Raw genomic sequence first — 9,271 nt, 5'->3', positions numbered from 1 at the left:
TCTTCATTGTTTACCCATCCACTTGGTATATCATTTGGATCACATTCTTCTATGACACTTGAATAAAGTTACCATGTTATTTATGCCTAAGTAAGTCAACTTCATTATTTCCTCTATAACACCGTAGTAATCATGTTCATTTTCACCGTAGTTGCTACTCTTGACACACACACCACTATTTATCGTTGATTTGTTTATACCGTAATCTTTTGTATGGAATTGATAACCATTTATGATGTACCCGTTGTAGCATTGCATAACTTTGGTCGGACCATTTTCTAAATCATATATTCCTTGATCTTTAACATCACCATGGCGGACCTACGCACAGATATAAACAATGATTGTGATCACGACCAATTAAGTAACTTAGTGTTGTTTAGAAGTACAAAATTTATGTTAGCTCATCAGCGTCTTTAAGTAAATCATAAAATCTACTAGCTGCATCGTTTGGTGATTCTTCATCTACGACAATTCTTACATCACTAGAACTTATAGCAGAACCCAGTTCTGTTCCTGCGGTATCAAATATCAAATCCATATATGGATTATCGTGCACCACATTCACCCATGCATCAAAATTGTTTCTAAATTCTTCTTCATAAAACATCAAGTTCTGATAATCACTCACAAAACTCTTCCTATATAGGTGATGTCTAACGCCATGAGGTTCTACAAATCGATTATTCTTACAAATCTTGCAGGGACACCTAATCCGACCCGTGGGATCCACTGTACTGACACTTGTCGTTGCAAATTCAATAAAACTTTCAACACCATCCATATATTCATGTGATAACTTATTGTCCACTATCCTACGGTATATTCATTCACGGTTTGCAATCATTTTCTTATGATGTTACGAATAATAACCTAACCAATTAAAAGAGAATCATCAAAATGCTATGATGAAGAAAATATCAAATTTATCATGCAATATATGATATCATACAATAACAAGAAATATGATGCATGCATTGATAACTTAATATTTTCATGTGCAAACTATTAATGACAAGATACAATTATTTGAAGCATGCTTTTATTATACAATTTCACATGGAAGCCATAATTAAATTTAAACTAACTACATGCAAACATGAATACAATTACATTAAACATTGCAATACATCGTAATCATTCATATCAAACAAATGGCAAACATGTACATGCAACAAACACACTTCAATATTTCACTAACTACTATCATGCCTAACATGGACTCCGTACTCCAAAAATAAGAACACTTCCATATTCATACATTAAAAGCATGCTCAGCATGATCTCCGAACTCCAACAAAGCAACCCTAAATATCAACAACTAAGTGAGTATGTGAAAAATAAAGTGTTACATCTAATAAATTAAATAACATGTGATACGCTTGCATCACTTACTCACCACGGGTATTTACCCGATTTGCATTGTTTTTGTCACTTACTTACCACGGGTGGCTGAGTACAAGTGGTTTCCTTTGAGAAATCTGCAAAAAACAATCTTTTAAAATAAATAAATAAATTATACATCATAATTTATTAAATTTGTTGTTCCGGCAGGGGGTCGACCCCCTCCCGTAACATAGGGGGTTAACCCCTGCCTTTCCGGTCCGGCAGGGGGTTAACCTCCTGCCGGTGCTCGCGATCCTCGTAATACCTGAACGATGGGAGCGGCCGGACGGCGAACGGCGGGAGTGGGCGAATGGCGGGAGCGGCCGGACGTCGAACGGCGGGAGCGTGAGCAGCGAAAGAAGAAAAGGAAAAGAAGTTTGGGATTAGGTTTATCGACAATTAGAGACGGATTAATTCCATTGCTAAGCCGTCGTAAATCAAATTTACGAACATAGCGACAGAATATATTCTGTCGCCAAGTCCGTCGCTATTTAGCGACAAAAAATTATCCGTCGCAAAATCCATCGTGAACTGGTGCGCCCATTACGACAAAATGTTTCGTCGGAACATCCATCGCTAAGTAGCGACGGAGTTTGCGACGGGATAACATCCATCGCTATTTTCGTAAATTTCATTGAGTTTAGCGACGAATGTGTTTCTCTCGTTAATCTGTCGCTAACTAGCGACGGAATTATTTCGTCGCTAACTTCCATCGCTAAGCACCTATTTTCTTGTAGTGATGTTGAAGGACGAGGGGGGTGTTAACGGATCGGGTATGACCTAATCCCGACCCGTACGAGATCCTATAGAGTCAGGGTTTGGTTACAAAGAAGGGGTCTGATTAGCTATCTGAGTTCAACCTATGAGGTCTGATTATTAAATGGGTCAGATATGGTTTATGAAATTTTACACAAAACCGGGGGCCCCTAGCTACTTTCGATAAAGATTCGCAATTTTTCATTGTAAAAAACTTTTAAAAATATTATATTACATTGTATGGACGGGTTCGGGTTTATGTAATTCTTATGGGATCACCGTATGCTTTTTCTTATGAAAAATCTGGTTAGACACAAATCTGGATCGGATATCCGCATCACTTAGTTAGATCCAGGTTTGGACCCACCCATTATTGCCGCAGTCGGGCCCTTTGACACCCCTAAGGATACCTTTGGAGGCAAGTTGAGATGCATCACAAAGAATTTTGAATTCTGGATGCCATTGATCAGTTAGATATAGGCCTGTCAACGGGTCGACTTGCACTCAACCTAGGTGGGTCCAGACCCTGGTCCTACTTTGAGATGCAAGTTCTGGGTCTAGATCTTGGTCTGATCAAACCTTTATCAAGCAAAACCAGATTTGGTTTTGGATATTGACAAAATATGCAAGACCAGGAAAAAAACATTTATTTTTTTATAATTGTAATAAAGATTTTAAGTCGTTAATCTGTTAAACCGAAAGAATTGGATGCGACTCCACCTGTGTTTTAGTCTTATGAATGTACCGAGATTTTCGCAATATTTTTTTAGTAAAACGGTGGGGCCCACCAAAAGCGATGATGTCATGCTTATCACATAATCCGACTTCCCAAGCGGTGGACTCTGCATACAAAAAAGCGACGCCGCCGGCATTATTGACTCCTTTCCATTGAAAACAATTCCATTAAATTGTGGCCTTCCCTTTCCAGGACGAGAGAGAGAGAGAGAGAGAGAGAGAGAGAGAGAGAGAGAGAGTTTTCCAACACACACACCCATGGCTCTACTCATCTTCATCCTTTTGCTGGTTCAACCTGCAGCTTCTGCAGCAGAGGGCTTCATCTTCAATGGGTTCCGAGGCGCCAATCTGACCTTAGATGGATCCGCGAGACTCCGCTCCGACGGACTTCTGCAACTAAACAATGATTCTCACATCCAAACTGCGGGTCACGCTTTCTACCCTCTTCCCTTTAGGTTTAAAAACGATTCTTCTTCTTCTTCAAATGGCACGGTCTTCTCATTCAGTACGCGTTTCGCCTTCGCGATAACTTCCGAAATCAAACGATTGGCAGGCCACGGCATGGCCTTCACACTCTCCCCCAATGCTGGTGTCGTCGGAAGCCTCGGCGTTTACTACCTTGGCCTCTTCAACGACACCAACCTCGGCAGTTCCTCCAACCATATTTTAGCTGTCGAGTTCGACACCGAGATGAATGAAGACTTCAACGATATCAACGGCAACCACGTCGGTATCGACATCAACACCTTGTTCTCCAACGCTTCTGCCCCGGCCTCCTACTTTGCACAAGGCAATCCAGCCAAACCCATCGATCTGCAAAGTGGGTCTCCGATTCTTGCCTGGATCGACTACGAAAGTGAGCTCAAATTGCTCAATGTCAGCATTTCCCCGATATCAGATCCCGTCAAGCCAAGCAAACCGCTTCTCTCGCTTGCCGTCGATCTCTCCTCTGTTCTTAAAGATTTTATGTATGTTGGTTTCTCTTCCGGGGTTGGAAAGCTCTCGAGCGATCAATATATCTTAGGATGGAGCTTCAGTACCAACGGAGAAGCACAGCCTATAGACCTCTCTCGCCTTCCTTCACTTCCGAAACCCAAGCCAAACCAGACGAGAATGACTATCATCAAGGCAGGCGCAATCAGCGTAGCTTTGCTTGTAATTATTGTGATGTTTAGCTCTTGCTATGTATTGTATAGGAGGAGTAAGAAGCTTTCGGATGTAATGGAAGGTTGGGAATCGGAGTACCCACATAGGTTCTCTTACAGGGCACTCTATGCAGCAACCAAGGGATTCAGAGAGAAGGAGCTGCTGGGTTCTGGTGGTTTCGGTAGTGTCTACAAAGGCGTGTTGCCGGGAACGAGCACCGAGGTTGCCGTGAAAAGAGTTGCACACGATGCAAAACAAGGATTGAGGGAGTTCGTAGCTGAGATCTCAAGCTTGGGGAGGTTGAGACACAGGAACCTTGTTCAATTGCAAGGGTGGTGTAGGAGGGAAGAAGAGCTGATGCTTGTGTATGATTACATGCCCAATGGGAGTCTTGATAGTTTTCTTTTTGATGACCACAAGGCAAAAAACTTGGGTTGGGAACAAAGGTTCAAAATCCTCAAGGGGATTGCTCATGGGCTGCTGTATCTGCATGAGGGTTGGGAGCAAGTGGTGGTACATAGGGATGTGAAAGCCAGCAACGTCCTCTTGGATGGTGAGATGAATGGAAGGTTGGGAGATTTCGGGCTTGCTAGGCTCCATGAGCATGGTAAGAATCCGCAGACCACACGCCTGGTCGGCACCTTCGGCTACATGGCGCCGGAGCTCGCGCGCACGAGCAAGGCCACGAGCAGCGCGGATGTGTTCTCCTTCGGTGCCTTGCTCCTGGAGGTGGCCTGTGGGAGGAGACCAATTCAGGCATGTTGGTCCAAGCGAGAAGAAGGAGAAGAAGAAGAAGAGGAGGAGGAGATAGTGTTGGCTGAGTGGGTGCTCAAGTTTTGGCAGAAGGGGGAGATAACAAGGGCCGTGGACCCTAGGCTCCAGGGCAGGTACGCGAATGAGGAGGCTGAGTTGGTGCTCAAGCTTGGCTTGCTGTGCTCACATGTGGTTCCGGAGGCCAGGCCGACGATGCGTCAAGTGGTTCAGTACCTAGACGGTGAGGCCTCCATCCAACAGGAGTTGGGCCTGAACGGTTTGGAATTGAGCTATGGCCTCAGTTCTGATGAACTTGTGCTTTCTGGCTCTGCTCCGCTGTCGTATGCATCGAATTCTACTCATTCTTATTAGCCGTTCTACATGTTTTTCTCCCAGTGTGGTGCACCAGAGAAATGTTTGGTTAGGGGATACGATATCTTGCTGGTTATGGTGGTGGTGTTTTTTTTTTTTTTAAGAAGTATTCATTACCTCTCTCCCTCTCTTTTTCTTCTTTTTTTCATTCTCATCAATATGAAAAAACTATGGGAAAGGCATCCCATGATGGGAAGGCCATGTTGAAAAAATGCATATGTAAATCCATTTTACGGGGAGTGTTGGGTATGAATTTACATGGTACATGCATGGTCAACAAAAGAAACTCATGATACTGTGAGAATACAAGAAAATGGAGTTGGCATTCACAACATGCATGGAAGGGTTTCATATCTAAACCCCATCTTCATATGTAAATTGGGTGAAACAAACAACCCCCGACGGAATGCAATGGGTTTCTACCCTCTTCCCTTTAGAGTTTAAAAATAGCACATTTGTTTAGGTTTATATTGTTTTTAAAAATCTCATAAAAATTGGCCGATGTACCTATGTTTGTTTAGCAATATAGATTATAGAAGATACATTTTAGTTTCTTTACTCTGAGAGAGAGAGAGAGAGAGAGAGAGAGAGAGAGAGAGGATGTAAAAAATTGGGATGTTTCCAACTAAAGTCGAAGGATATGAAAATGTTATACGTTTTTTTATTTATTGGATGGTGGTACCGGCCTTAAGAGCCACGCAGCTCTCTACTCTCGTTAACACCTATCTTCAAAAAGCAGCCGCTGGGTCAGGGCTGATCCCACCTAATATGGTTGTACCGAACCACCGTATATTCCCCTTACATTTTCCCCCTACATCATCCTTATCTTCATACCTCTCCTTGGGATTTCACTTGTTCACATCTTCTGTGATCTACATAATTTGTTTAATTACGATCAATATTTAATCACCAAAATCAGACTTGTGTACAGGAATTTTATGGTGATTGAAAAAATAAAGGGTTGACTGGATTGGGAAAAAATGGGGATCCGTTCGAACCTGCTCTGTTTAGACCGAGGATGAATGGACCAAGAATGAAGGTAAAAATCAAAACCCGTACATGGATGAAGGGGGGGGATGGACATACTCTTGCCCCCGCCCCCATTCCAAAACCCCCATTAATGAAATTATTAATATACCCATATATATATATATATATATATATATATATATATATTATAAAATCTTATAATATATATTCCTAACCCTAAGCGTTTTCTCTCGGACGACAACTATTTTGAGATAGGGATGGGCAAAGACGAGAGTGGGGACCAAGATGGGTATGAAAGGCAAAATTTTGAGATGGGGGCAGGAATTGACCTTATCCCCGGCACCCGCCCCAGTCCACTGACATCTCTACTGGTAAGGGACTGCCTAACCCCAGCTTGCCTTTTAAAAAAAATACAAAAAATTATGATTTAAAAATCATATTTTCTCAAACAAATATATATATAATCCAAGGGTAGATTCTTATTTAATAGTCCATGCTGAATCTACCTATAGGGTCAAATTTGATCCATCGTAATATTTAAGAAGGGAAAGAATATTGGGAAATGACACAGGAGAGGAATGGAACCCAACTCCACTCTCTTCTCCTCACACTCTTCCACAACCTCAAATCACAAGGTGGGACTGCCCAATAAGTCCACAAAGATGAATAGTGTGAGATCATGTGTCGTAGAAGCCACCGAACCCTGTTAGAGTACAGAAAACGTCATTCGTCGAATGACGATATGCACCATCTATATGTATGTTCTAATGCTTGCCATGTGGCGAGCATTAGAAACTGTCAATGGTGCTAACCCTATTTCGTTGAAAAAAAAAACCACACCCGAATCTCCTCCCCTACCGCTCCAGCACCTCCTCCACCCTTGCATCCACCTCGCCGACAATCCCCTGCTGCCACCACCTCCTTATCGCCAACATCAGAGAATCCTCCTTCATCGTCACTGATAAGCTCCCCACCCTCTTCGCTTAGAACGCCTTCTCCCCTGCCCCCGCCCCCAGCAGACCGGCCACTGGATCAGGTGTTGGGCGAGGAAGTTAGCATCGTGCGCGTCACAGGACCAGCAAAGGAAGGCAGAGTCCAGGAGGCAAAACATCGCGGCCTTGCCGAAAAGCCAATTTGTCTCTATGTTGGCTTTTCTGGCATCAACATATATAGAAAGCATACCTGGAAGTGTATCTGCTGATGCCACAGAGTGTGTGTGCGGGTGTTCGGTGTTCTCTTCATCCAGTCGATGCCCACGATGAGCTTAGGCCTTAGGTCGATGGTGAGCAAAACCCTATAGCACGTTATCTTTATGTGGAATTTGGGTAGACTTGCAGCGAAACTCTCATCATCTTCGTAGCAACCAACCCCCTTATATAATGAGGAAAGAGGCAGTTACGTACGTAACTGCCACCCACTATCTCCCCATTATGTGGTCTGTGTCACCTAAATGAGTTGGACCTAGATCCGTTATGTCCAACATTCTTCCACTTGACCCATTGATACCAAAAGTGCACTAAATCGAGGTTTATACCATTATCTCGATTTAATTCTTCATGTGGGTTCACATGCTATCATTTATCACAAGGATGAATCATATGAGTTATAAACACTCCTTTATGAAATGTCATATTCTCATGTACTATACTATAATTCACTTTGAGTGCTTAAGCATGTTGAAATTACCTTTATGAATAGGTTGGTCTCTTACCTATTCTTTTCTTTGGTCCTTTAATATTGTTATTTTACTATTCTCTCTAACCCATATGAGAGATCCTTTATGCAAAATCAATAATTTACAAAGCCATAGAGAATCAAATGAGATCACATAATGTATTGTCATACATAAGAATGAATCAAAAGGACTCATCCCCTTTACATGTTAGGAATACAATGCCGGTGCTTGCCCTTTAGTAAGAAGATCCAGAGTCATTTCTTTAATCCCAATTATATCAATACATACCAGATGATTCTCAGTCATTTCATTAACAATAAAGTATTTTAACTCTATGTGTCGACACGAGATTGAGCTCTTGTTATTTAAAAAAGATACGGCTACTTCATTATTACAAATGATCTTTAGTGGTCTCTCAATAGAATCCACAATACCAAGACCTATAATAAAGTTTCTTATTCAAATGGCCTGAGGTAAAACCTCGTATAAAATCAATAATTTTTGTCCCAATGGATTTCAAAAATTCTTTCACTGTTTTGCAGTGAGAGATAACACCTCGAATATTCTGAGCCACTCAAGATTGCAAAAGCAACATGCTAAGATTATTTGAATACTCCCACTTCTCATGGACATCATTTTGAGCGCTCCCACTTCTCATAGACAACCTTCAAAATGGTTTTTCTATTCTTCGTATGAGTGGGATATAAATCGCTCTATACGAGATTCATATTGAAAAGGTAAATATGAGACCCCTTATTATTTACCTTTTCTGAGACAAGTATAGTTGAGTCATTATCGTTTCACTTTGGTGGAAATGACAATATTGATAGTTGCTTCGTCTCTTTAATTCTTAAGGAATTGACTTCAGTTGGTAAAACTAGCAGATCATGTAACCAGAGACAATTCAGTATTGTACCTTTGGGTGCAAACATGCTTTATGGGCTAGAATACGCATCTACTATAACACCTTATTTGAATTTGAAACACAACAACCTACCTTTGGGTAAAATTGTTGTTTCATAAACTCACACACAATCATAATAACGAATTTGAATACGGTTCAAAGAATTCTTAATCAATACGACTCAATTCACTTTAGTGATAACATGAATCACTCAATCAAGATCTTTTACCAAAAATATATTCGTATTATGGAGCATGTCCATGCACACATATTTTAATGCTTGTATATTCATGACAAAATATACTTTAAATAAAAAAATACAAGTTCATGCGTCAACCTATATGCATAAACTAATTTTGATAATAAAATATCATGAATTTAGTCATATTTTATGCTTAATGTTTAAAACCATCATGCATGAGTTAACCAACATAAAACACATAAATTAATATGCATAAGTCATGTTTTCTATACAATAAACACTTTATAAAGCATGAAAAATAACTAAAACAAGCTCATATGGGCAAAACCCAGAGTCCTCAAGCAGGAATCAG

General features: G+C 41.1%; 1 pseudogene across 1 annotated transcript; it reads left to right on the top strand.

Annotated features, from left to right (window-relative positions):
* The first annotated feature begins 3,095 nt into the window (after positions 1 to 3,095).
* LOC149827903 (L-type lectin-domain containing receptor kinase S.4 pseudogene) lies at positions 3,096 to 5,270 on the top strand (annotated as a pseudogene). Its single transcript, XR_016434979.1, has one exon. The product of XR_016434979.1 is annotated as an L-type lectin-domain containing receptor kinase S.4 pseudogene (transcript).
* The last annotated feature ends 4,001 nt before the right edge of the window (positions 5,271 to 9,271 follow it).

Source organism: Nuphar pumila, chromosome 10 (assembly GCF_984573655.1).
Source record: "Nuphar pumila chromosome 10, dmNupPumi1.hap1.1, whole genome shotgun sequence".
In the NCBI taxonomy this organism is placed as follows: domain Eukaryota; kingdom Viridiplantae; phylum Streptophyta; class Magnoliopsida; order Nymphaeales; family Nymphaeaceae; genus Nuphar; species Nuphar pumila.
Note: the sequence above shows the minus strand (reverse complement) of the source record. Positions and strands in the feature narration are given on the sequence as shown.